This window comes from Sphaerodactylus townsendi, linkage group LG06 (genome assembly GCF_021028975.2).
Source record: "Sphaerodactylus townsendi isolate TG3544 linkage group LG06, MPM_Stown_v2.3, whole genome shotgun sequence".
In the NCBI taxonomy this organism is placed as follows: Eukaryota; Metazoa; Chordata; class Lepidosauria; order Squamata; family Sphaerodactylidae; genus Sphaerodactylus; species Sphaerodactylus townsendi.
The window spans coordinates 19,128,836-19,153,412 of record NC_059430.1 but is presented as its reverse complement, the minus strand read 5'-3'; positions in this window follow the sequence as shown (position 1 = coordinate 19,153,412).

The following is a 24,577-nucleotide window of genomic DNA, read 5'->3' as shown; positions in this document are numbered from 1 at the left end:
GTCCCCGGTTGATTGCATCACTCAAAAGCAGGTGCCTTGCTGAACTGAAGCTTGTTTATTTGGGATCCTGCCATGGAAAGCGACCAAATCCCAGTTTGTCGAGGCACCAGAATGAGGAGGTTTTGAGGTGGAGGGTTACCACCATCTGGTTTCTTTGCTGCAAATGCTCTGGAAAGCAACAGTGTTTGGTCGTATACACAGTCAAGAGACAGGAGAAAAAGAAAGCAAATGAGGCTTCATAAATGGGTGACCCAGGTGAGCTCACATGGTGGGAATAATGGCTCGTCTTCCTACTCAATCTATCTCCCCTTTTCTTCCCCCTCCACAAAGTTTCTCCCCTTACCCTGCTTCCTTCTTTCCCTCTCACTAGGACCAGGAGTAATGGGTTCAAGGTGCAGGAAAAGAGATTCCACCTAAACATCAGGAAAAACTTCCTGACATTAAGGGCTGTTTGACAGTGGAATGCACTACCTTGGAGTATGGTGGAGTTTTTAAAGAGAGGCTCAATGGCCATCTGTCAGGAGTGCTTTGATTGTGTGTTCCTACATTGCAGGGGGTTGGACCTGATGGCCCTTGGGGTCTCTTCCAACTCTGATTCTATGAATATTTCAGAGTCTGTGATTCTATGATTGTGAAAAAGCTATCAGGCTATGAGCGGAAATGGATGAAAATGAACATACAAGTCTATCTTTTCAGACCATCTGGGATAATATCAGTAGTGTGACTCACATTGGTCTTCTGGAAGCACAGCAGAAGGAGGTCTTCCCTGAGATCTTCTAACAGGTGATGCCAAGGACTGATGTTGGGACCATCCATATGCAAAGCAGATCCTTGACCACTGAACTGCAGACTCTACCCAAAGTGAGGCATCTGTGGATATCAGGGGAGTAGAGACAAGTCAAAGGGAAGTTGAGGACAGGCTTAGACCGTTTCCTCACAGCCATGATGGGGGTTGGGTCGGCGTACATGACACCGACCCAACCCCCCTGGGACTTCACGAACGGTCCCAGAAACTACTGGGACGACGATGCCGCTCTGCGCCATTGCCTGATTGACTTACCTTCTCTGCGACCGTCCGGCGCATTGCCAAGGCCAGGGGACAAGCCCCCCTTGCCCTGTGCGACCGCTCCGGAGTCACAGGGCAGGGGGGCGTGTCCCCAGGCCTCGGCGACGTGCCGGATGGTCGCAGAGAAGGTAAGTCAATGGGGAAAGGGGGGAGGGATGGCACCTTCCAGCCACTGCCGTTCGCACGGTAGCGGCTGGAAGCCGCCATTTTCCAAAAACCTCACTGGGGGAGCAAGGTGGGAAAATAGCGGCTTCGCAGCAGCCATGCCCCCCGTGCAAACAGCTCCCTGGGGACGGCGTTTTTGCCATCCCCAGGGTGCTGTTTATGGCCCGTGCGGAAAGGGCCTTAGATTCTTACAATGATTTGAATTCATGACACAAATGTTTATCTTAAGTTTTCCAGTCTCACAGATGTACAGTAAAAGTAATCACTTTGCAGCTACTATATTAACATTAAAACGTTTTTAAAAATCAATAAATGCCACAGTCTCCTTGAAGGAGTTCTTAATAATTTTTCCCTAACTAGTTTCTAAATTATATCTTTTTATAGTAAAAGCTTTATAATTAACAAGGCAGACATTGATTTTCAGTCGTTACCAATTTCTCTGTGATTATTATTGCTTCCATAATCATCTTCACTGTATTAACATAGATTAAGGAGCCCTTTAAGGACTGAGTGGCTTCATTAGCTCAGTGCACGGGAAGACCTGAATAACTTAGTGGTTTGTTTATGCATCGCTTGGAAGTAGAAAATAAGTCCTATAGAAACTGAGCTGTATATATACATCCAGATAGGTGATGTCTCTCGGTAGAAATGGTTGTCCTCTCACTAAGTTCACATTTATTGGTAGGGTTACAGTTCTGGGCTGAGAAATAACTGGAGCCTGAGTAGGGCAGGATTTGGGGAGGAACTTATTTAATTTTATTTATTTAATTTATATCCAGAGGTGGGATCCAGCTGGTTCTCACCAGTTCCCGAGAGTGGGTTACTGATTATTTGTGTGTGCCAAGAGGGGGTTACTAATTGGGTCCGCTTTTCCATCTCCACGCCCTCGCCTCCCCGGGAGGCAGACTGCCTTTGAACGTGAAGGTTCCATATAGCAATTGCGACTAATAATGTAACTCCCTGAACTGGGTTAATCCCTTCCAGGTACTGCAATTCATTGATTCTCAGCCTTTCGTACCGTTTATCTCACCAGTCTCTATCAAAGAACCTGTGTGTTTCACCATTGCTGTGTTCAGATTTGTGAGTTGGGGCATTTTCTATAATGTGATGATGATTTAGAAATGACCTGGTGCAAAAAATTTGGGGGGGGCGTGGTGGGGTGGCTGCCCTTGGGGGGCATCCAACTCAGGTTTTGCCCAGGGCTCAGGTTTGCCTAGGTACGCCTCTGCCCCCTTTGCTGAGGGGGGGGGCTGGCGAGGGAACCTGTTACTAAAATTTTTGGATCCCACCACTGTTTATATCCCACCCTTCTCTACCAAAGTTGGGCTCAGGGACCACATACATATTTAAAACATTGCATAAACCATAGATTCATAGACTCATATGCATAAATAATAAATTCCTAAATTTAATATTAAAATCTACTCTTAAAAACCCTTAGAAGGTGGCAAATCAACAACATATTCCTATGAAAACATCCTCCCCATCCCAACACAGTCCCTTTACAAAAAGGACTGCCCAAGTTTTGGGAGGAAATTTAGAAAAGGGAAACAGTGTGGAGCATTATATGCATATTAGTGGTTGGTGGTTGGGAGTGACGCCGGCAGTTGGAATCAGACAGACGATGTGGCCTCAACCGATGGCCTGGTGGAACATCTTCATTGTACAGGCCTTGCGGAACTGGTTAAGAACTGGCTAACCCACAGGGACCTGGTGTCGGCCAACCACCAGGCTGGAACTCTAGCTCTGGCTGAGGCCAACCTAACATCCTTGGTGCCAGGGACCACCAGGAGATTTTTATCAGAGGACCACAGCATTTTCCGTGGGCAATGTGTGGGGATGCAGTGATATGAGGGCCCCAGACTGCTTAGGACCTTAAGAACATAAGAACATAAGAACTAGCCTGCTGGATCAGACCAGAGTCCATCTAGTCCAGCACTCTGTTACTTGCAGTGGCCCACCAGGTACCTTTGGGAGCTCATGTGCAGGATGTGAAAGCAATGGCCTTCTGCTGCTGCTGCTCCTGAGCACCTGGTCTGCTAAGGCATTTGCAATCTGAGATCAAGGAGGATCAAGATTGGTAGCCATAAATCGACTTCTCATCCATAAATCTGTCCAAGCCCCTTTTAAAGCTATCCAGGTTAGTGGCCATCACCACCTCCTGTGGCAGCATATTCCAAACACCAATCACACGTTGCGTGAAGAAGTGTTTCCTTTTATTAGTCCTAATTCTTCCCCCCAGCATTTTCAATGAATGCCCCCTGGTTCTAGTATTGTGAGAAAGAGAGAAAAATTTCTCTCTGTCAACATTTTCTACCCCATCTATAATTTTATAGACTTCAATCATATCCCCCCTCAGACATCTCCTCTCCAAACCAAAGAGTCCCAAACGCTGCAGCCTCTCCTCATAAGGAAGGTGCTCTAATCCTTCAATCAATCATAGTGCCTTAGAGATTAGAACCAAGATTTTGAACCTGATTTGGAATTCCACCAGTAGTCAATGCAGCTGTCATAGCACGGGTGTTATGTGCTCTCTCACCAAAGCTCCAGTGAGGAGTCTAGCCGCTGCATCCTGGACTAGCGTCAACTTCCAAATGAATCTCAAAGACAGACCCATATGCAGTGAATTACAGTAGTCTAACCTGGAGGTGACCATTGCGTGGATCACTGTGGCCAGGTTGGAGAGGGATAGGAAGGGGCCAACTGCCTGGCCTTTCAGAGATGAAAAAGGCCACCCTGGCCATGTATGTGACCTGGACCTCCATAGACAGGGAGGACTCCAAGGTCGCACCTAAGCTTTTAACCGATGTGGCTGGTTGTAATGCTACGCCACCAAATTGTGGTAGTGGGAAATGCGCCACTGACCCTTCCCAACCTAGTCACAGAACTTCCATCTTCAATGGATTCAGTTTTAATCTACCATTTTCCATCCATCCATCCATCCATCCATCCATCCATCCATCCATCCATCCATCCATCCATCCATCCATCCATCCATCCATCCATCCATCCATCCATCCATCCATCCATCCATCCATCCATCCATCCATCCATCCATCCATCCATCCATCCATCCATCCATCCATCCATCCATCCATCCATCCATCCATCCATGGCTTTTAAACACTGCGCCAGAACACCTGAAGCGGCTGCTGGCTGTCTGCCCATCAACAAATCAAGCTGAGTGTCACCAGCATATTCAATGGAGTAAAATGCCATAGAGTCAACCTTCCAAACCTGCCATAGTGGGAGATCTGCTATTACTTGGAGGTTCAAAAAAACTTCCTTTATTTTTCTGGGCTATGCAGTCAAAACCCACAAAAACTATTCTTTTCAAAACGTTTCAAAACTTTTGGTAAATGTTTTAAATGCTTTGTGCGGAAAAAAGCCGCTGAGGTGCTGAGGGGTTTTGTTTGTTTTAAACACAGGTAGCTTTCTTAAAATGGTGGATGCTCAAGAAAGGGATCACCTCATCCCCAATAGCCAGAAGCTGCAGCTTTTCAGAATTCCACCATCTTTTTTTGTGGTACCAGTTTTCACACTTCAATTTATTTTAACAGAAGAGAGAAAAGGAAGACGTGGGGCAAGACTTTTGAGAGAGCTAGAAAGCAGCTTTACCTGGGCGCCTCTAGCTAAAAGTTCCGACAGCTGTTGCTGGAAACATCCGAAGGCTGTTTGAGCCACAACGTGGCTCAAATGCAAACTGCTGTGTGAACTGTATCCCCCTGCCAACTGCTGTCTTGTGTTGCTCAGAGAACAATGGGATTTGGAAGCCACCTAGACCTTCTGCCTGTCTGAATGTGTACTCTTCCATATCCCAAAACCCAAGGTGCGGAAGGACTATGCAGGCATTCTGTCAGTATACAGAAGTATACTATATATACAGTCCATGCTTCTTAGGCTTGGCTGGCCTCAGATTTTCTAGTATACAGAAGTATGCATGCAGAATACCTTAAATTGTCTTATACTGAATAGGACCATCGGGTCTATCGAGATCCACACTGTCTACTCTGACTGACAGTATCTCTTGAATTCAAGTCCTTTATACAACCTGCTACCTGCATCATTTTAACTGGGTGCCAGTCAAAATTGGGAACATCCGCAAAGCAGATGGTTTATCACTAAGCCACAGAGACAGACACCATTATATATGCTTTTCCTACTAGGGTTGCCAGCTCCAGATTGGGAAATACCTGGAGATTCTGGTGGTGGAACATGTAAAGGGTGAGGTTTGGGGAGGGGAGGGATTTTAATGACATAGAGTTCCCCTTCCAAAGCAGCCATTTTCTCCAAGGGAACTGATCACTGTCGCCTGGAGATCAGATACAACAGCAGGAGATGTCAAGCCACAAACTGAAGACTGGAAATCCTATGCTACTCCCATAAGAACACGAGAAAGAGCCTGCTGGATCAGACCAGAGTCCATCTAGTCCAGCACTCTGCTACTCACAGTGGCCCACCAGGTGCCTTTGGGAGCTCACAAGCAGGATGTGAAAGCAATGGCCTTCTGCTGCTGCTGCTCCCAAGCACCTGGTCTGCTGAGTCATTTGCAATCTCAGATCAAGGAGGATCAAGATTGGAAGCCATAGATTGACTTCTCCATAAATCTCTCCAAACCCATTTTAAAGCTATCCAGGTTTGTGGCCATCACCACCTCCTGTGGCAGCATATTTCAAACACCAATCACGCGTTGCGTGAAGAAATGCCCCGCCTGACCTTTACATATCAGATCTTCACAAAGACATATGTGTCTACCTCATAATTGGCCATGTTTTTATTACAGATGCAAAAAAACCCTGCCCATCTGGCTTGCACCTGTTTGCAAACAGAGATGGGACTTCTGACAGTCAATTAGGTCAGTTAATCTGTTTGTGGGTATTTGGCAGGTTGTTTCACTGTATTCCTTAGTAAACATGCTATTTGGCACAACTGGCTTTTTGTGTGTGCACATTTTTGATTGGGTTCCACTACCCCAATCCCTGTTGCATAATTGCTATATTCAGCAGACTGTTGTTTAACTAGACTATTAGAGCATTCAAAAATCATATCAGCCGGCAACACTGTTTTCAATAAAATCCTGTATTTTGATCTTAGTGATACCAGTGGCTGTTGATCAATCTTTGGACAATCTTTGTGAAAACCAGATGTAAACCAGTTTGGTAGGTGTTTGTAGCTGCTCAGCTTGAACCGAGCATACGGGGAATTGGCTCAGATTTGAATGCCACCTTCAAATTTGGTTTTAAGGTCAACCATCAGGAGAGAAAGTCAAGGTATAAGTCCACACTCTTCTCTTCCCTTATCTTCTTCAACAAACCAGAAAGTTGGGACTCAGCATTCATTCCAAAACATTCTCCTTTTGGGGGGGGGGGGGTCTCCTCTTGCAATATTAATATAGAGAAACAGATCTTATAAATTCAGCAAACCTTCAGCATTATTATACTAATTAGTCCCATTTCTACTATAAAGACAAGAAGGAGTTTTCTTCCCCTCCCCTTCGACTCAAAGGCTTGTCACGAGAACTGAATCTCTTTTTTAAAACAAAAACAAAACCAAAAAACCTTAAAACTAAAAGTGCCATTTTGATCAAGTCAGGTTGAAAATGAACAGGGTTTTGTGGGGGGAAAAAAACCTTTTAAAAAATTCTGAGCCAAGGAAAGGAGGCGCAGCTTCATTTGTTTTACAGTGAAGGCTGTGATGCATTTATTGGCTACAGCAGAATCATGTGAGTTGACCAGATAGGCCGGCTGACACGGGAGAACCATACGCAGTGATGGGGTCTGGGCATTCCAAGTATATTCAGCGATGAATTCTTTAGTCCTCACTCAGTTTAGTAAAAAGAAAGAACAGGAAGGAAAAGTATGAGATGCGAAGGGAGATTGTTATTGAGCCCTTTCACTCAGGCAGAATAATGCACTTCCAATCCACTTTCACAAATGTTTGCAAGTGAATTCTGCTATTTCGCACAGTAAAATCCAGCTGCAACGTGCATTGAAAGTGGATCGAAAGTGCATTGTTCTCCATGTGCAAAAGGGCCCATTGTGAGTCAACTGAGCATTTATCACGGCACTAGAATCAACTAGGTCCATAATTGCGACAGGGGGCAAGGCACATGGTAAAAGCTCTGGAGCAGTGAGCATGCGTGACCCTGGGCCAGCCGGGCGGCTGAGCTTGACCACCCAGGAATGATCGTGTCTGGCACACGTGGGCTCAGGGCGGGGCACGCTCCCTATATATTAGGCAGCACACAGTTGCTCCGGCCTTTTCGGCGCCTGGAAGCAAACTGACCCACCCCTCCCGCCCTATAGAAGGGTTGGGAACTTTGTCGCATCCCTGGGCGGTTTGGGCAGAGGAGCGCATCATTGGGGAGGCCGAGCTTGTTGCCGGACCTCCCCACACATGGGGGCCTCCATAAGAGGCTTGGGGTGGGGTGGGCTCACGAAGCATGCTGCGGAGGCCTCTGCAGGAGTCCGACATTTCAGCAGTTTGGGGGCCATGAAGGAGAGGCGCACGCCCCGTTCCCCGACCTCTCTGTCCTTCCCAATAGGGATTGGGGTTGTTGCTGGGGGCAGCCACGGGTGCTCACCGGCTGTAACAATGCGCTCCTCTTGCTCGCACAGCTTCTCATGCATATGTATATAATAAAGGCCTGCGGCCCAATTTAATCCAAGCCATGTCCTGTGGTTATTTACAAGGAGCCTCTGCACACCTGTCTGCGATCTGGGATGTGTAAAATTCTGCTCCTAATGAGATAGTAGCAACCTGAGGTGCAGAATCTGTACGCTTCTGTTGATTTTGTACACTTCTGTAGTATTCCCGCCTAGTAATCTCTTCTGATGAGCCATGTATTAAACAGCACACCTAAGCAGACATAGTCCGCAATGTCTATAAATTAATACTCTTATTTTAATGGTTTTATTTCTAGATTCTTAAAATGCTACACTGTCGGCTGGCATCTTCTTTTGCCAGCCATGCAAAACAGCTCCATCAGGGAACAGGCTAAAGGCTGCAAAATGATTATGAGGCGGAGAAAGAATGACCACTAAGAGAGTTAAATTAATTTTAAATGTTCCATTTTCAAACTCACAAATGGCAAACTTCACATTTGCAGGCTTATATCTGAAACACCCAGGATCTCAATATCGTCAGCTAGATTTGCACTTTGCTTCTAAAATCCTGAGATGCAGTTTGTGTTCTGAGATAATGAAACTTGAACTATCTGGCTGAGTCAAATACGAAACACTGTGTAATCAATCGTACAATCAGTTCATGTTCAAACAATTGTCACCTCAAAGAAGAATTGTTTTCTTTGTATGGATTTTTTTAAAAATGAAGAAGGCTTCGTTTATGTGAACCCCTACATGCAGTCTGGAATGGTACACTCAGATACAGGCTTATACTACAGTGTTCTCAGAATTATCCATTTTAGTAACAGGTTTCCATGGTGGTGGGATTCAAACTGTGGCATAGCGCCAATGGGGCTGGGTGGGGCATGACGGGGGCGTGGCCGGGCATTCCAGGGTCGGGGCATTCCTGGGCGGGGCTGTGGCAAGGACGCAGCCGCTGTGCCAGTCCTTGGGCGGGAAACGAATGCAAGCAGGCACATCTGCCACGCACGCCGGTGCACCTCCTGCTAGACTGCTTCAAGTTCTGCGCGCTACTGCTGAGAGGAGGGGCGTAACTAAGGCAAAAATCACGTGGCAAAATCACCCATTAGTAACCTCCTCTCGGCACACACAAATAATTAGTAACCTACTCTCGGGAACCTGTGAGAACCTGCTGGATCCCACCTCTGACTTAAAGGCTGTTTCTGCATGGCACAATCATACCTGGTTACAACTGGTTTCTTACAATCTGGGTCTGTTGTATCCCAGTTTCTTCATGGCTGCCTATTTTTTGAAAGAATCCAGTGAAGACTGGGATGAAATACTTCAATTTCTTTCAGTTGAGGACCGGAAACTGTGTGAATTTCTTGGCTGCACAAGGATATTTCTCTTGGTCAACCCAGGATATTTGGACCATGCAGAAACGACCAAAGACCAACAATATATATATTTTGGAATATAAGCTTTTGATTTTTGTGGACTATATGGCATTCACCAATGGGCTTCATAGCACCCACTTGCTTTTCTTCCCCAGAACACCTATTCCCAAAAGCAAAAAGCCAATCCTAGCTGTCCACTTCATTTGATGTGAAAGTGTTTCTAAATGATCCTCTGAAGATGCCAGCCACAGATGCAGGCGAAACGTCAGGAGAGAATGCTGCTAGAACACGGCCATACAGCCCGGAAACCACACAGCACCCAAGTGATTCCGGCCGTGAAAGCCTTCGACAATACATTGTTTCTAAAGAACTCAGAAGTTATCATATTCAAGTCTACAGAGAATGACCATTTGGAAATAACTCCCCCTATCAAAAGATTGTGTGGCTTGGAATTTACTAACAATTTGTAATTCACTCCTATGGCAGCCATTTTGTGATAGGCCTCATCTCCCACAGCCACCATTTTGTGATCACACCCACTCCCCTTTGTCATAATTCTACAGTTGCCCACAGTTGCCCACCAATGCAGTATGGTTGAAGACCCTTGGTGTTAGACGAGTGTAGCCCTGCTTGGCTTTACATTATTTACCATGGAGTCCCATCCTAACCAGTAGTTAAACCTCTAACGTTAAACCATCTCAGGTTCCTTGTACCCATGTTTCTACAGTGTGCCAGCCCAGGCTCTTCTAACAAAGCAACAGCTAAGCCAATGCCATCCAAGATCGGACTCTTCAGTGTAAAACATCGATATTTACTCAATGGACTCCATCTAACAGTGAGAGGTTGGAGCACTAGACTGAGGAATGCCTAACAAACAACTAAGAGTAATCAATAATTTAGCTTCCTATCCTGTTCAGCACTGTATCAGAAAAACACCTGAGACTGGATGGATAGAAGCCCAGACATGTCAGTCAAAAACAACTTTGTTTCTGGTATTTTTCTGTCTAGCACTGTTTACCAGTTTGGGAGAAAGTCCTTCGCTAGGAGGGGAAACAAGGAAAGTTCCATGGATGAAGTCACAAATTAACTGCACAGCAGCGCTGGCTGTAGGGGTTAACGGTGCCAAGGGTGAGAGCTTGTAAATGAATAAAGTTTATTTATTTGGGTGCTGTGTGGTTTCCGGGCTGTCTGGCTGTGTTCTAGCAGCATTCTCTCCTGACGTTTCGCCTGCATCTGTGGCTGGCATCTTCAGAGGATCTTCATGATGCCAGCCACAGATGCAGGCGAAACGTCAGGAGAGAATGCTGCTAGAACACGGCCATACAGCCTGGAAACCACACAGCACCCAAGTGATTCCAGCCGTGAAAGCCTTCGACATTACAGTTTATTTATTTATTCACAGAATTTAAACCCCTCCACCAGTCTGTCCTGCTCAGGGACACCAATGCAACTAAGAGATTAAAACATACCCTGTTTCCCCGAATATAAGACATCCCCTGAGAATAAGATGTAGTAGAGGTTTTGCTGAAGTGCGAAATATAAGGCATCCTCCAAAAGTAGCAAAGTTTTTGTTTGGAAGCATGCCCGACGAACACAACACAGAAAAATAAGACATCCCCTGAAAATAAGACATAGCGCATCTTTGGGAGCAAAAATTAATATAAGACACTGTCTTATTTTCAGGGAACACGGTACTTCATAAAAGGATGCCTTAAAAACCATTAAAGCCACACAAAAACACGCAATAAAATTGTAATACCCAAGCAGATATACAAAATTTTTTAAAGGGAAGGAAGGAGTGATCTCACTTGGGGAAAGTCAGTCAAAAAAAAAGTATTCACTCGCTGGTGGAAGATGGTAGCAGAAGGCGACCGCAGATTCCCTCTAGAAAGAGAGCACTACAGAGTTTTAGTGCTATGATTAAGATGTGATTTGCAGCATGTCTTTAAACATACGTTTGGATTCCTGGCTAATTCATAATTCGTTTCCAATGTAACTTTGTTGCTATTTTAAAGAAACTCCTATTTTGATGTTCTAAGACCTTTCTCATGGTTGCTTCTACCTCTCAAGGGATGTTAAAATTGATATAAAATATGTTCAGATCAAATATGATGGGCACATTTTGATATCACTTCTGGCTTTGACTAAAAACTATCACACATCTATTCAGCCATCACAGCTCTATCAAATATATCCTGGGCAAAATGAACAGGAAATTCTTCTAAAATCCTTGGAATAATTATTGGATTACTAACGGAGTTGCATCCTTTTTGGCACTGTAAAGCTCTTCATCCATTGTTACACTATTGATTCATTCAAGGAATTTACGCCCCACCACTTGGTTACTAAAACTGTGCTCAAAGTGGTTTGACAGCATGAAGCTAAGCATTAAAAACAACAAAACATAGTAAAACTGTAACCCCAAAGATTTAATCAGCCAAAATTGTAATACCAAAAATTTAACCAACCATCTAAAACAGCAAGTAGCAGCAGCCTCAAAAATAAAATAAAATAAAGAGGCATAGAAAATTAACATTAATAAAATTTGCTGTTTAGCTTTGGATGTGAGTTCCGCAGGGCCTGTAAGACCGAGCTGTTCCACCGGGCTTTTGGTGAGGCCGGTCGGACGATGGGCTGCCCCCTTGGGAGGCCCTGCTGTGGTTTTGTCATCTCTGGCAGTGCCCCCGTTGGTTTCATCTTGGGCGCTGCCAGCCCCTCCCAGCCTTAAGGCCGGCCTAAAGACCAGATGCCACCGATATGATGCTGCATACTGAACTTCAAATGTTTTTAGATGTTTTAATTAATGTATTGGGTTTTATTGCATTGTGAACCGCCTAGAGCCCTTTGTGGATTAGGCGGTCTATAAAATCTAATAGATAGATAGATAGATAGATAGATAGATAGATAGATAGATAGATAGATAGATAGATAGATAGATAGATAGATAGATAGATAGATAGATAGATAGATAGATAGATAGATAGATAGATAGATAGATAGATAGATAGATAGATAGATAGATAGATAGATAGATAGATCAGTAAGAACAGCCATCAGCAGGGTTCTCATTTATTTATTTATTTATTTATTTATTTATTTATTCATTCATTCATTCATTTATTCGATTTGATAAACCGCCCTACCCCACTGCTTATAGTGGCCCATATGCTCATTATGTGATGGAACCTCTCTAGGTGACTTTTGGAGATCATCCTCAACTTGACCTACCTCACAGGCCTCTTGTGATGAGGATGGCATGGTGGCGGTGGAGGAGATGACAGGGTTTTGAGTCCCTTTGGATCCCTGTTGGAAAGAAGAGCAGTATACAACTATCTAATCAGCTGGTCCTGTGGCAACTGAGGTTAGGTCTCACAACAGTGGGTTTAGATTATGGGCAGAAAGGGACCAGCCAGACATTAGTAACCTTTTTTTTTTTACACTGAGAGCAGTTCAGCAATGGAATTTGCAATCTCAAGAGGCAGTGGCGAAGCGCCAACGGGGACATCCGGGGCGGCTTGTCCCGGGCGCGCCCCTGCCAGGTCACGTGGGGGGCACAAAAATGCCCCCCACGCACGGGCAGGGAAACCTCTCTGCCCCAGGGAGCAGGCTCCGTAGGGCAGAGGGGGAAAGGAACTGGCGCCCTGCTTGGTGCCACTGGCTCTCACGCCATGGGAGCCGGGGGTGCCGAACAGGGAACCCCCTCTGAACCACGTAGGAGGCGGCCGCCTCATCTGTAGAGCTGAAGGGGGAGTGGAAATGGTGCCTGCTTGATGCCGCCGGCTCTCATGCAATGGGAGCCGGGGGCACCGAGCAGGGAACCCCCTCTGCACCAAGGAGGAGGCAGCCACCTCCTCCATAGGGCAGAGGGGGGAGTGGAAGTGTTGCCCTGCTTTGTGCCTCCAGCTCTCACTCTGTGGGAGCCGGCAGCCCTTAGTAGGGAAATCCCCCTCTGCCCCACCAGAGCAGAGGGGGGGATGGATGGCGGCCTCCACGTTTCTGCACCCCCATGTATGCTGCAGCCACCCCCACTCACCATCATACAGGTGGTACGGGGGCGGCATGAGGGCCATGGGGGGGCGGAAAACACGGAGGCTGTCACAGGCGCAGCTTTGCCCAGCTATGCCTCCAACAGGAGGTAGTGCCCTCCCCCAGTTTTCAAGCAATGGTTGGATGAACAATTGCCAGGGATGCTCTAGGCCAGTGGTTCTCAACCTTCCTAATGCTGCGACCCTTTAATACAATTCCTCATGTTGTGGTGACCCCCAACCATGAAATTATTTGTGTCTCGGTTCCTAAGACCATCGGAAACATGTGTTTCCCGATGGTCTTAGGCGACCCCTGTGAAAGGGGTCACGACCCACAGGTTGAGAATCACTGCTCTGGGCCAATTTTGCATTGAACCAGAGGTTGGACGAGATGGCCTAGATGGCCCATCCAACTCTATGATTCCATGATCTAAATACATATATCAAGTCTACGGTAGAGTGATAAATAACCTAGTCAAGCGTCCATCCATCCATTTCTTCATCTTTTAAAACCTCCAGACGTGAAGCTTGTACGTTGCATTGAGAGTTGTGAAGATCAAATCACCCGAAGTGCTGCATACTTTAGCCTTAAATAGCAGATTATGGGTCCCAGTAAATGCACATCCATTTGGCCGCTGCGGACTCAACATTACGGATAGAATTTGTTTTAACCGAACACATTTTTATATGAACCCCTGGCAGAATATTATGTGCAGGATGTAAATAGATAGGGGCTGTCTTCAAAATCACATCATTGGCAGTGCTTAGGACTTTTCAAAACAGTGAAAAAGTAATCGTCACTTTTTTAAAAAGTCAGTGTCCTTTAAGATTTCTTTTAAAAATGGATAGTCTCCCTCCCCCCCTCTTTTTCTCTCTCTCTCCCTCTCTTTTCTAAGAATTAAAGCTGGAATGACATAGTACATGCCTTAAGGTTTCTAATTAAATAGACAGATAGGGTGCTGATAACATCTGCTTGCTGTAATAAAAACTATTGATATCATTGACCTGCAAGATTTTTATCTGCCGCAGACAGAAAAAGATGGGCATGCCTTAACAGGACGAGGTTGCAGCGGGAGGCAAGCTGGGATGAAATGTTCCCTTGCTCCAAATGTTGTACTCCTTGGCAAAAGACTTGGCATTCGGGAAGAACATTTAATTAACATTTATCACGGAGAGTTCAGGAATAAAATTTCATCAATGGTTCTATTATTTGTGTTATCTTCCAATTGGCATAAAAGTACGGAAACAGAGTGAAGGGGAGTGCACAAAGAAGGTACCCTTATCTAATGCTTTGAGAAATCACCAAAGGTAAGCTCTCTTTGCATACTGAAATATGAAATGCACTACCAGCTTAGTTGTTTCAGAACATTAGCTAATTAGAAATTTTCCTTCAAGGTCGACCATCACGTCTTAGTTGTGGATTCAGAACACAAACGACCTGGTTAGTTTGTGTTCTGAAACCTGGCTAAGACGGTAGTGGGGATTCGACCGGGGAGGTCGTCCCTCAAACCTGGTTAGTTTGTGTTCTGAAACCTGGCTAAGACGGTAGTGGGGATTCGACCCATATGGGAGGGACATGGTTGTGTTGTCAGTTCCCCGTGGGTTTAATATCCAGAACCTGTGTCCAGCAGCTCCAGAACCACTTCACTTCAAAGAAAGCTGTTTGCCCAGTTCCCTCTATACCACACGCTTCCAGACAGCCAAAAGTACATCCTGTCTGGTGAAACCCAACAAGGATTCAGGGGCAAGACAGGTGGTAACTGTAGACAGGGCATTTTTTGTGGTGGCACCTTGCCTCTGGAATGATTTCCTGCTTGAGGATCACACGATGGGGCCCGTGTTACAAAGAAGTCACATATATCTTTTCATGAAGGCCTTTAATCAGAGGCTCCCTGTACTGTCTTTTTAATGATCTGCTTCTGTTTTGATGTGGCTATGCCATTTTAATTGCGCCTCGAGCAGGATGTGAAGAAGTGGCATAGAAATATCCTAAATAAATACATACATAAAGCTGCCACCTCCAGACTGGGTCCTTTGATCCGAGGAAGTCTGCTGTATGAAGCCTCTGGTAACTCTCGACGTGTAAAAAGTGGGCAGAAGATGTTGTCGTGGAATGCGCCTATTGTGAAAAAAAAAATCCTCTGCTAGTAAAAACGACAACAAACCAGGTGCAATACCAAAGCAGGGAGAATGGTTCTGGCCCTTCTCTGCTCGTTTTCTGTATGTAGGTTGTAGATTTTCAAAAAAAGTGGGGCAAATTTTCCAGAAATATGATTTTCCTTCCTGTAGTTTTGTAGTCCATTCTACTCCTTGCTGAACCACTTAAGTCCCACCTAATTCTGGACCAGTGTGGTGTAGCAGTTTAGAGCGGATGACTCTAATCTGATGAACTAGGTTAGATTCCCCAGTCCTGTACATGAAGTCTGCTGGGAGACCTTGGGCCAGTCACAGTTCTCTCAGAACTCTCTCATCCACCCCTACTTCACAAGGTGTCTGTTGTGGGGAACGGAAGTGACGGAGTTTGTAAGCTCCTTTGAGATTCAGGGCAGTCACAGTTCTCTCAGAACTCTCTCATCCACCCCTACTTCACAAGGTGCCTGTTGTGGGGAACGGAAGTGACGGAGTTTGTAAGCTCCTTTGAGATTCAGGGCAGTCACAGTTCTCTCAGAACTCTCTCATCCACCCCTACTTCACAAGGTGCCTGTTGTGGGGAACGGAAGTGACGGAGTTTGTAAGCTCCTTTGAGATTCAGGGCAGTCACAGTTCTATTAGAACCAGAAGCATATCTAGGGAAAATGGAGCCTGGGGCAAAATCTGAGTTTTAGAGCCCTACCAGCTCTATTTTCCCTAGATACACTTCTGCTCCAAGTTGCAACTGCCACCCTCTTGGGGCCTGCCTTTCAGACAACAGCTGGAGAGGAAGGGGTGGTGCCCCCTCCCAGGCCAGGGAAGCTGGCAAAAGGGACCCGGGAGTGCTGGCAAGGTGACCGGGCCCAAACTGTGCATTCCTGCCAGCACCGCCCCGGACAAGGTGCTCGACCTGCCGAGGCTGCTGGCAACACGTGACAGAGACCCTCCAGCGCTGCCCCAGCTGCATGAGGAGTCCTGTGCCGCCTTTGTCTGCCCTTGGGGCATGCGCCTTCCACAGGGGGCAACCCTGGCAAAGGGTCAGGCGGCTGGCCGACCTCTGCTGCCGCAGGAGCCTCCCTTGTCTGGCTCACCGGCCTCCTCCCAGGCAAGCAAGGCGCCCCCCCCTCTGGCCCTCTCTCCCCTCACCACCCCCGACAGGGACCCACAGGCTGTTGCCTCAGCCAGGGGGACCCTCTGCTGACTGCGTCTGAGCAGGGCAGCCATGCACAGGGCCAGCAGGGTGCTTCCTGCCCCCCCCCCCCGCCCATGGCAGCAGTGCTCTCTCCTGGAGCCAAGAGGAGGCCAAGGAGGGCCAGGGCCAGGGGGCCCACCGGGTTATGGGGCTGCCACATGGCCCGGCTATGCCAGGCAGAGAGCATGGTCAACATCTGCGGGTGGGTGCCAAGATGGCCAGGTTCCACCTGAGCCACCCTCCAAGGGGCCGCTTGCCGCATGCCACGGCAGCAGGCCACCTGCCCTCCATGGCCTCCCTGTCGGGCCCAAGGATGGTCCCCATGTCTGACAGGGAGGCTGGGGAGGGTAGGAGGCCTGCAGCCATCCAGGCAGCTTGGCGGCAAGCTAGTTGCCATGGTCACAGGCCTCCTCCCCTCAGTGGTCTCACTCCCTCACATGCGGGGAAGAAGGAGGGGTGTGGGGGCCAGATTTGCTCCCCCCCCACATGACTTAATGGCCGGTGCCTGGGGCCATATGACATCATATGTCTCTGTGGCCTTTTTATGCCCCTGATTAGAACGCTCTTAGCCCCACCTGCTCCACAAGGTGTCTGTTGTGGGGAGGAAGTGAAGGCAATTCTAAGCTGCTTATGGTAGAGAAAAATGCGGTATAAGAACAAACTCTTCTAATTCCGTTGCATTCACTAATACTGGTGTAGAGTTGTCTCAGCTGATCCTTCAGAATGGCATCTAATCTGGAGGAACCGGGTTTGATTCCCAGCTCTGCCGCCTGAGCTGTGGAGGCTTATCTGGGGAATTCAGATTAGCCTGTGCACTCCCACACACACCAGCTGGGTGACCTTGGGCTAGTCACAACTTCTCAAAGTTCTTTCAGCCCCACCTACCTCACAGGGTGTTTGTTGTGTGGGGAAGGGGACGGAGATTGTAAAACCGTTTGAGTCTCCTACAGGAGAGAAAGGGGCGATATAAATCCAAACTCCTCCTCCTCCTCCTCCTCCTCCTCCTCCTCCTCTTCTTTCCCCTTTTCTTTTTTTTTTTCTTTTTCTTTTTCTTTTTCTTTTTCTTTTTCTTTTTCTTCTTCTTCTTCTTCTTCTTCTTCTTCTATAGATGACCGCAGTGGCATGGAGTCCTGCCACACTGAAGCAGCTTGTCAGAAGCTACTGCTCTGCAATCGTAATATACAAAAGCTATACTTAAAAAGGTTCGTCCTATGATACTGATGAACTAGTTTGAACTGACCCATCGTCCTGACCCACAAATTATCTGAAGCTGGAGTGGACTAGCAGGTTCTCTGCTGAAGTGAAGATAATAGTGGAGCCGGCTGCATTATGGTCTATTAGAACAATGTAATTGAAAGCTATCAAATCGTTCGGTGAACATAGCTCTCGCCGCTATAGCTGCAATGTTTTTGGAATCTAGCATCGGGCTGCTGTTTGCTAAATAGCCACAGAGGTCTCGGGTGCCCTTTGGTTCTTTAAATTGGAAGCTTGTCTCCAGCAACAGTAACCCATGGGATGAAATTAATATAACTACACTCGGTTGTTAGGATGATGGCTTTTCAGTGACCTATGATGGAAATGTCAGATTTCCTTTTCTTTCCTTAATCAGCAATCTGTAATGAATGACTCCCCCAAATACCAAGCAAATGGTGGGAAAAGGGCACTTAGTGCTCAAAAGGGTCAAGAAGGGAAAAGTCAGAGCGATGACCTTTTCGTGCCCTCCAATAAAAAAATTCAAATGGGGTTATATTTCCTGTATCTGACAGTGTGTAATGACTGAAAGCCCCATATATCAAGTTGCTCGATTAGTGAAAATGAATGGCATTTCATGATCCACAATCTAGGCAAGTCATATCTCAGCAGGCTTCCACCTAAGTCTTTAGGAATCATCAGTGGTTGTTGTCCTGAACTGGTACCCTATATTTGTTAAGGGAAATGCATACCCTATCCCACAAAGTGCATAAATGAGCATCATTTGTTACTTGTTACACCCACTACCAGTCATACACGTTGCTTATGGTAAAGCGTGCCTGAGTCACATTCAACTCACAGTGACCCCATGAAGCTCCACCTCATGGGGTTGTCAAGCCAAAGGATGAGGAAAGGTGGCTCTGCCATTGCCTTCCTCTGCGTAGCAGCCCATCTTCCTTCATGATCACCAATCCAAGTAGAACCAGGGGGCATTCATTGAAAATGCTGGGGGGAAGAATTAGGACTAATAAAAGGAGACATTTCTTCACACAACACCTGATTGGTGTTTGGAATATGCTGCCACAGGAGGTGGTGATGGCCACTAACCTGGATAGCTTTAAAAAGGGCTTGGACAGATTTATGGAGGAGAAGTCGATCTATGGCTACCAATCTTGATCCTCCTTGATCTGAGGTTGCAAATGCCTTAGCAGACCAGGTGCTCGGGAACAGCAGCAGCAGAAGGCCATTGCTTTCACCTCCTGCATGTGAGCTCCCAAAGGCACCTGGTGGGCCACTGTGAGTGCTGGACTAGATGGACTCTGGTCTGATCCAGCAGGCTAGTTCTTATGTTCTTCTTATGTTCTTAAGTACCAACCATGCTTAACTTCTGAGCTCTGACTAGATCACACTAATGTGGGCTATTTTGGCTGCTGCTTGTTGCCTGATGATGGTGATCAAAAGTCCCAACCAAGTCCTGGCAACCCCATACTGTTTTCAAGGCAAGAGATGTTCAGAGGTGGTTTGCTTTGGTGGTCTCCCATCCAAATGCTAACCAGGGCCGACCCTGCTTAGCTTCCAAGATCTGACAAGACATGAAACAAGTTAAAGGCAAAAAAAAAATGAAGACCATCTTAAAGATGGTGGCTAACCCTATCCTCAATAGCATAAGAAGAGTCCAGCCGGATCAGACCAGTGGTTCACCAGCATCCTCTTTTACACTGAGCTCACCCTGGAGGGTCAACGAGCAGGGCACAGAGGTCAAGGCCCCTGATGTTGTCTCCCAGCATGGGTAACAAAAGCATGAGTCAACTTCCATGACTGCCAACCACATTTTTTTCTTATGAAGAAGAAGAAGAGTTTGGATTTATATCCCCCCTTTCTCTCCTGCAGGAGACTCAAAGGGGTTTACAATCTCCTTGCCCTTCCCCCCTCACAACAAACACCCTGTGAGGTGGGTGGGGCTGAGAGAGCTCCGAGAAGCTGTGACTAGCCCAAGGTCACCCAGCTGGCGTGTGTGGGAGTGCACAGGCTAATCTGAATTCCCCAGATAAGCCTCCACAGCTCAGGCGGCAGAGCTGGGAATCAAACCCGGTTCCTCCAGATTAGATACATGAACTCTTAACCTCCTATGCCACTGCTGCTCCTTATGAAGCTCCCTCTTTGTGTTGCAGTAGTAAACTGAGCTTATCCCTCTAGATAACGTATTTATCACTGATGTGCAACAGATATTTTATTGTTCCCAAGTCATTCGCTTTTACTATCCTCACCATTAGTCCTGAAAATAAGTGCCCCCAGGGAACAGAATAAACACAGCATTATAACAGCTATTGACAAATATCTTCCAGTGTGCAGAACCTGCATGCTATACCCGTTAGTTTATTGGTATCTTACAATAAACTGATAGAATTTGTTCAGGAGTTGTCCAAAATCTCAGGATGATTGTCAAAAACCTAGTCTGTGAGACTACCTCTCAGGAAAATGTTTTTGGGATTGTACTGCCATGGACTTCTAATATAGCCTCAAGCCATACTGGCTAATCACTCCATGTTTATTGCATATATCAGCCACTTTTTCTGTGTATTCAGAAGCACAGTAATCCTAAGAGCCAGAATGGTGTAGTGGCTAAAAGCCAGAAGACTCTAATCCTGAGAACCACATTAGATTACCCACTCCTCCACATGAGCAGCAGGTTCTAATTTGGATAACCAGGTTTGCTTCCCCACTCATGTGGAGGGCTGTAATTGGTGAACCAGGTTTATTCCCTCACTCCACCACATGAAGCCTGTTGGGTGACCTTGGGCCAGTCACATTTAGAATTCTCTCAGGACAATGGCCCTCACAAGGCCATCACAATGGCCCTCTCAGGACAATGGCCCTCACAATGGCCCTCTCAGGACAATGGCTTTAACAAGGCCCTCACAATGGCCCTCTCAGGACAATGGCCCTCACAATGGCCCTCTCAGGACAATGGCTTTAACAAGGCCCTCACAATGGCCCTCTCAGGACAATGGCCCTCACAATGGCTCTCACAAGGTGTCTATTGTGAGGAGGGGGAGGGAAGTTGATTCTAAGTTGCTTTGAGCCTCCTTTAAAAAGGTAGAGAAAAGTGGGGGTAGAAAACAAACTCTTCCTCCTCCTCCTCCTCTTCTTTATGGACGTGATCGACTAGAATGGGGCTTACTGCTGCCACAGGAGGTGGTGATGGCCACTAACCTGGATAGCTTTAAAAGGGGCTTGGACAGATTTATGGAGGAGAAGTCGATTTATGGCTACCAATCTTGATCCTTCTTGATCTGAGATTGCAAATGCCTTAAACAGACCAGGTGATCGGGAGCAACAGCCACAGAAGGCCATTGCTTTCACATCCTGCATGTGAATTCCCAAAGGTACCTGGTGTGCCACTGCGAGTAGCAGAGAGCTGGACTAGATGGACTTTGGTCTGATCCAGCTGGCTTGTTCTTATGTTCTTCTGAATGGACTTGTTTTGGATCACTCCCTAAAAGTTCTTTAATCTGGCCTCATCCACGATTGTACCTATGTATGTATGTATGTATTTATTTAGCCAATTAAAATATTCCAAATCATTTACACTGCCATTGTAAGGAAGATACTTATATACTCCTTGATCATTTTAGATGTCCTTTGTTGTTCCTTTCCAACTCTTATGATGCACAGTACCCTAAAAGAGGCTATATCATGGATTGTTATATCACTTCTTTTTGCTTTTCAGCCTTGATCACAGTATCCTAAAGCTATGTGTCCTCTTATTCTTCTCTTCAGAGGTGACAACACGATGCACTGAAATTTTGTGCCACACTTATGAGTGACCAGCGATGAGTGTGTATCACGTGAAATGGCCTTATTCTGAATCAGGCAAATGGTCTAGGGCAGAACCTGCGGTTTTCCAGATAGCCTGACCATACTCTATCAGCCTCTACCAGCATGGCCAATTGGCCATGCTGACAGAGGCTGATGGGAATTGCAGTTCCTGAACATCTGGAGAGCCGCAGGTTCCCTACCCCTGGTCTAGGGGGCTGCAACCTGTGGCTCTCCAGATGTTTATGGACTATAATTCCCATCAGCTGGCTGATGGGAATAGTAGTCCATGAACATCTGGAGAGCCGCAGGTTGCAGACCCCTATTTGAAGGTCAACAGGTATGTTTATATATATAATCCTGTGAGCAGAATACCGAGCAGTATGTAGCTTGTGTGCCACTTTAAATAAGACCAGTTATCTTGGTAAAGACTAGCCTTTTTACCTCAGAAATCATAAACCAAAGAACTTTACTTATATTGAGAGAAAAAGTATATATATAGAGAGAGTAACACTTATATGTTGATACATTCACAGTTCATCCTTTTGTTACAGTTTGGTTACCAACAACAAGCATAGTTTACAGTATTAAACTTTCAGTCAGAGGCTTTTACATAGCTTTAGTTAACATAAAATTTAACAACATCTTTCCTCAGAGTCAGAGAACTACAGTCTCCAACTGTCACTTTTGGAATGTTCTGAGGTCTCCCAGAATTCTGTGTCTGCTGCATGCAAGGCTGTCAAATCCAACACTATTGAGGTTCATATTGTCTTCTCAGTCCAGCAGTGAGTCATCAGGATATCTGTGGAAGTCTTTCACATCAGCCACTACCTGATTCTTTTGACTGGAAATGCCAGGGATTGAACTGGGCATCCCCTGCATGCAAAGCAATCAATTAGCCACCAAGTTGCTGGCCCTCCCAAACAAGGTTTCATGCATGAAATATTATCTAGTCTGGTGTGGCAGAAGAGAAAAAGAAGATCTTGGACTTTTGCAATGGTTTTATGCTTCTTGGGAATACCTTGAAACCTAGAATGTTAGAAATCTTGGAAGAAGGAAGGGGGACCAAGTCCTCTCAGGCCTCTTTTTCTCTGCCGCTGCCACCATAAGGAGAGTGGGTCTTCCTCTGTAACTGGGAAACAGCAAAATATTGTAGCTGGGTATTCCAAAGCCTTACCTACCTGGATATAATCTTATTCTCCACTTGTACTGAATATTGTGATAAAGCAAATTCCACCACTATTTCTTCACTTAAATATTCATACCACCATTCCAAGGACTGAATATCAGATTGAAGCATGGAGGCGGAAGGCACGGGGAGGAAAAATGACTACACGAAATCTCTAGACATTTATCATAGGCCTAGAGGATACAATCCAATCAACTTCTGAAATCTGCTCTTTGATCGAGGTGCTCAGTTAAGGCCTACATTATTAATAGATGACTCTGCTTTAAAAGTCTATTAATCATGGAGGGATGACTGATTAAGTGAATAAAGTCCAGCTTTGTGACCCAAAAAGGCAACTTTCACAAATCCCTCAGGTATCCTATTCATTTTAAGGAAAAAGATATTGGCATCAATTAGATTAAAAAAATCATATATACCTTAGCAAGGTACACATTTGTGGGGAGCATCTCATTTTCCTTTCGCCACTATTTCCATTTCCCTTCCCGGAAACCCTTTTCCCACTCACTAGCCAACCTGCCTTTATCTGCGACCAGTACCACCAGCTTTTCCTTCATCCTGCTGCCCCTCCATGGGAAAACACTGCAAGACACAGGGCGGTTTACAATTACCAATAAAACAATACATGAAACCACAATGGATACTTTAAAACAACATATACAAAAATATCACTTAAAACCAAAAAAATAATCAGCAAGGACTCTCACAGGTTCTCCTCATTCTAATTTAGTATATGAGTTCCACCTGCCATTACTATCCTATTATTCAATTTGATGTAAACAAGATTCCAACAGAGGTGGCAGGACAGAGAGGGGCCTATTTTGATAGTAGACCGAGTGTTAGAATTAGGTTAACTACTTTACGTCATCTACTCTGACTAGCAGCTGCTCTCCAGGTTCTCATGCAGAAGTCTTTTTAGGACTAATAAAAGGAAACACTTCTTCACGCAACGTGTGATTGGTGTTTGGAATATGCTGCCACAGGAGGTGGTGATGGCCACTAACCTGGATAGCTTTAAAAGGAGCTTGGGCAGATTTATGGAGGAGAAGTCGATTTATGGCTACCAATCTTGATCCTCCTTGATCTGAGATTGCAAATGCCTTAACAGACCAGGTGATCGGGAGCAACAGCCGCAGAAGGCCATTGCTTTCACATCCTGCAGGTGAGCTCCCAAAGGCACCTGGTGGGCCACTGTGAGTAGCAGAGAGCTGGACTAGATGGACTGTGGTCTGATCCAGCTGGCTTGTTCTTATGTCCTTATGTTCTTATCCACCACCTGGATCATGTTTAGGTAGAGATGTCAGAGATTGAAGCTGAGATCTTCTGCATGCCAAGTGGATGCTCTACCACAGACCCATGGTCTATTCCCACATTGCGCAGTCTTGGGCTGGTCACCACCTTATCAGTCTGTCTTGGCTGGGAGGTTAAAAATGGACACCTGGTGTAAAAAACTGATTGGGCAATGAGGAATAGCATGTCTTCCCAGAGGAGGGTAGAGCTCAGGTAGAACAGGGATATACCCTTTTAATTTCACGAGAGCAGTGGTGGGATTCAAATAATTTAACAACCAGTTCCGGTGGTGGGATTCAAACAATTTAACAACTGGTTGTTTACAAGCATCATTTTAACAACCGGTTTTGCTGATGTGGTGCGAATCTGCTGAATCCCACCACTGCACAAGAGCCCTTTGAGGTAGGTGAGGCTGACAGAGTTTTCAAAGCCTTCTTAGTGTCTTTCCTGGTTTTCCTAGGTCCTGTTCATTATATCTTTCTGACTCTCATCTATCCAAAACTTTGTAAATTAAAGCTATATGGGCAGAAGGTCA